The sequence below is a fragment of the Colobus angolensis genome, unplaced genomic scaffold, assembly GCF_000951035.1.
Source record: "Colobus angolensis palliatus isolate OR3802 unplaced genomic scaffold, Cang.pa_1.0 Scaffold39, whole genome shotgun sequence".
Taxonomy (NCBI): domain Eukaryota; kingdom Metazoa; phylum Chordata; class Mammalia; order Primates; family Cercopithecidae; genus Colobus; species Colobus angolensis.
The window spans coordinates 1,669,587-1,673,871 of NW_012117265.1; the positions used below are offsets into that span (position 1 = coordinate 1,669,587).

Genomic DNA, 4,285 nt, shown 5'->3' on the forward strand with positions numbered 1-4,285 from the left:
AAAAAAAAAAAAAAAAAGAAGGAACTGTCTCTAGGATGTGTGTGGCTTGAAGAATGGATGGGGTACACATTCTGATACAAGGTTGGCCAAGAGTTAACAATTGGTAAAGCTGATGATGAGTCCAAGGAGGTTCACGCTACTCCTGACAACAATTAAAAAGAAAAAAATGGAGGACAGGGCGTGGTAGTTCACACCTGTAATCCCAGCACTTTGGGGGGCCGAGGCAGGTGGATCACTTGAAGTCAGGAGTTTGAGACCAGTCTGACCAATAGGGTGAAACCCTGTCTCTACTGAAAATACAAAAATTAGCCGGGTGCGGTGGCGCACACTTGTAATCCCAGCTACTTGGGAGGCTGAGGCAGGAGAATTGCTTGAACCCGGGAGGTGGAGGTTGCAGTGAGCTGAGATCATACCACTACACTCCAGCCTGGGCAACAGAACAAGATTCTGTCTCAAAAAGTAAAATAAAAATAGGCCAGGCACGATGGCTCACGCCTATAGTCCCAGCACTTCGGGAGGCCAAGGTGGGCAGATCGAGAAGTCAGGAGTTCGAGACCAGCCTAGCCATCATATTGAAACTGTGTCTCTACTAAAAATACAAAAATTAGCTGGACGTGGTGGCGCGCACCTGTAGTCCCAGCTACTCGGGAAACTAAGGCAGGAGAATCGCTTGAATCTGGGAGGCAGAGGTTTCAGTGAGCTGAGATGGCGCCACTGCACTCCAGCCTAGACAACAGAGCAAGACTCTGTCTCAAAAAATAAAATAAAATTCGGCCAGGCACGGTGGCTCACACCTGTAATCCCAGCACTTTGAGAGACTGAGGTGGGCAGACCATGAAATCAGGAGTTCGAGATCAGCCTGGCCAGCATATTGAAACCCCGTCTCTACTAAAAATACAAAAATTTGCTGAGCCTGGTGGTACATGCCTATAGTCCCAGCTACACGGGAGGCTGAGGCAGGAGAATCGCTTGAACCCGGGAGGCAGAGGTTGCAGTGAGCCGAGATCACGCCACTGCACTCCAGTCTGGGCAGCAGAGCGAGGCTCCATCTCAAAAGAAAAAATTACTAAAGGGATACTTTCAGACGGAAAATACAGGCCTGAGTGTGGCATTTGCTCTCCTTGGTAAGGGAGGTGAGGGAGAAGCAGCAGCCCCAGTGCCAGTGGAGCACTGGGCCGTGGCAGCACCCAGGAGGCCAAAGGAAGCGTCTCTCATGTCCAGTGCTGTTGGGCCAAGTGAAGCGGCCATCACTGGTGACCGTAATGGGAGAGTGTCTTACGTGATGGAGAAAAGCCCTGACTGGAGGAGTTCCAGTGAGACAGAGGAGAGGATATGGAGACAGCGAGTGTAGACAACCGTGGCAAAGGAGGGAAATGAGGAAGGAGGCTGGGTGCGGTAGCTCATGCCTGTAATCCCAGCACTTTGGGAGACTGAAGCAGGAGGATCGCTTGAGCCCAGGAGTTTGAGACCAGCTTGGGCAACATGGCGAAAGCCGATCTCTACAAAAAATACAAAAGTTAGCCGGGCACAGTGGTGCATGCCTGTGGTACCAGCTACTCAGGAGGCTGAGGCAAGAGGATCAGTTGAGCACTGGAGGTTGAGGCTTCAGTGAGCTTTGATGGCGCCACTGCACTCCAGCTGGGGCAATACCACGAGACCCTGTCTCAAAAAGAAAAAAAAAGATATGGGGAAGGGGCTGGTGGGGAAGGTGGGTATCAAAATGATTTTAATCCAAGACGGGAGAAATCATGGCATATCTAGATGCTGGTGGGAATGACTGAAGACTGAAAGGAAATGGCAGGGAACAGCAAAGCCAGGGCCTGAGTAGCCCCAGTAGCTGTGGTCCTTGGTGCCAGTGGCCTCTGCTGGGAGTCACAGAGAAGTGGCAGAAGTTGGAGAAGTGGACAGGAGAGGTAGGCAGTTTGAGGGAGAGAGCCCTGCATTGGGGTTGGAAAGGGGCGCTCACCAGGTTACACATGACCTCGCTTGCTCCCCATGGTGATCCTATGTGGGAGGCACTACTACTATTTCCACTTCACAGACAGGGAGACTGAGGCTCAGAGGGGACAAGACCTCCTTGAGGTCACACAGGCAGTTGATAGCAGAGCTGAGTCTTGAACTTGGGTCTGGCTGATACCCAAGACTGTCCCCACTGCAATGTGACACTCCCAGCCTCCAGCAGTGAGTGGGTGGAGGTAGCTGTGGACAGTAGGACTTGGGTTTGGGGCCGGGCATGGTGGCTTACACTTGTAATCCCAGCATTTTTGGAGGCTGAGGCGGGCAGATCACTTGAGGTCAGGTGTTCAAGACTAGTCTGGCCAACATGGCAAAATCCCGTCTCTACTAAAAATACAAAAATTAGCTGGGCATGGTGGCAGGCGTCTGTAATCCCAGCTACTCGGGAGGCTGAGGCAGGAGAATCACTTGAACCCAGGAGGCAGAGGTTGCAGTGAACCGAGATAGCGCTACTCCACTCCAACCTTGGTGACAGAGCCAGACTTGGGTATTGGGTTGGGTGGGAGTCTCCACAGCCAGTGTGGCCATGTGCAGGGCAGGGTGGAGCGTGGGAAGGGATAGAGTCACATGGGATGGGACCTGGAAGAGCAGAGCCGGAGGCAGGGGCAGAGCCTGGGGCAGGAAGGATGGAAGAGCCCCAGGTGCAGTCCTGGGAACTAGATGGGTATGGTACTGAGAATTGTTACAGGGCTGGGCAGGAGTCAGAGGGGGTGGACCGTTTTGCTGGTAAGAGACACTAGACTGGTTGTCAGGATGTTTGTGGCAAGAGCAGGTCTGGGCCACAGCAGGGAGGCCAGGGGACCCAGGCTCTAGGATGATACTGATAATCATAATGATCATTGTACCATTTGCTTATTGATGATCAAGTGATAGGGCTGTACCATGATGAAGATCTTTTTTTGTTTGTTTTTGTTTGTTTGTTTTTGAGACACGGTTTTACTCTGTTGTCCAGGCTGGAGTGCAGTGGCATGATCGTGGCTCACTGCAGCCTTGACCTCCCCAGGCTCAGGTGATCCTCCCACCTCAACCTCCTGAGTAGCTGGGACTACAGGCGCATGCCACCACCTGGGTAATTTCTGTATTTTTTGTGGAGACAGGGTTTCACCATGCTACCCAGACTGGTCTCCAACTTCTGGCCTCAAGCGATCCACCCGCCTTAGCCTCCTAAAGTGCTGGAATTACAGGCATGAGCCACCGAGCCTGGCCTTTTTTTTTTTTTTAATGTATAAATAGAGATGGGGTCTTGCTATGTTGCCCAGGCTGGTCTTGAACCCCTGGCTTCAAGCAGTCCTCCTGCCTCAGCCTCCCAAAGCGCTAGGATTACAGGTGTGAGACACCACACCCAGACAGTACCCACTGTCGTGCTGGCTGTGGGCCAAGACCAGTCTCAGCCTCTCAAGTAGTTGGGACTACAGGTTTGAGCCACTGTGCCCTGCAAGATATGCTTCCTTTTGATTAACTCACAGTCACCTAACCAAGGCTTGATATCCAGTCCTCCTCACAGGCCTGCCCTGCTCAGGGGAAGAGGATCATACGGGGCACATATCCCAGGGGAACTGTGGGGCCATCTTGGAATTCTGCTTCCACACCAACTTTCCATACCCGCTTTGTTACTTCTCTACTCCCTGACTGTGGGACCCAGGGCGCAGGTGGCCTCACCCCTCCAAGCCTGTTTTTCCTGCTCCTTGAGGTGGTGATGATGCTAGAGGCCTCTCCCAGGGCTGGTGGCAGTAGGGGAGAGCGTCCAAGTGAGGGGCCTGGTGACACAGTGCTGGAGTTGGGGACAGGTACATCAAAGTTCAGATTCCAGGCTGGGCGCAGTGGCTCATGCCTGTAATCCCAACACTTTGGAGGCTGAGATGGGCGGATCACCTGAGGTCAGACACATACACACACACACATATTAGCTGGGCATAGTGGTGCATGCCTGTAATCCCAGCTACTCTGGAAGCACGAGAATCGCTTGAATGTGGGAGGCGGAGGCTGCAGTGAGCCGAGATTGCACAACCTCACTCCAGCCTGGGTGATAGAGCGAGACTCCTTCAAAAAGCAGTGGCTCACGCCTGTAATCCCAGCACTTTGGAAGGCTGAGGCAGGCAGATCACAAGGTCAGTAGTTCAAGGCCAGCCTGACCAACATGGTGAAACCCTGTCTCTACTAAAAATACAAAAATTGGCCGGGCGCAGTGGCTCAAGCCTGTAATTCCAGCACTTTGGGAGGCCGAGACGGGTGGATCACGAGGTCAGGAGATCGAGACCATCCTGGCTAA

The 4,285-nt window shown here is 52.8% G+C and overlaps 1 protein-coding gene and 1 pseudogene across 1 annotated transcript in view; one reads left to right on the top strand and one right to left on the bottom strand.

The window, feature by feature from the left end:
• The window catches only part of LOC105520936, a 39,628-nt pseudogene extending 39,211 nt beyond the window's left edge, over positions 1-417 (bottom strand).
• The window catches only part of ZNF653 (zinc finger protein 653), a 23,566-nt gene that overhangs the window by 3,933 nt on the left and 15,348 nt on the right, over positions 1-4,285 (top strand). The window lies entirely within an intron of this gene.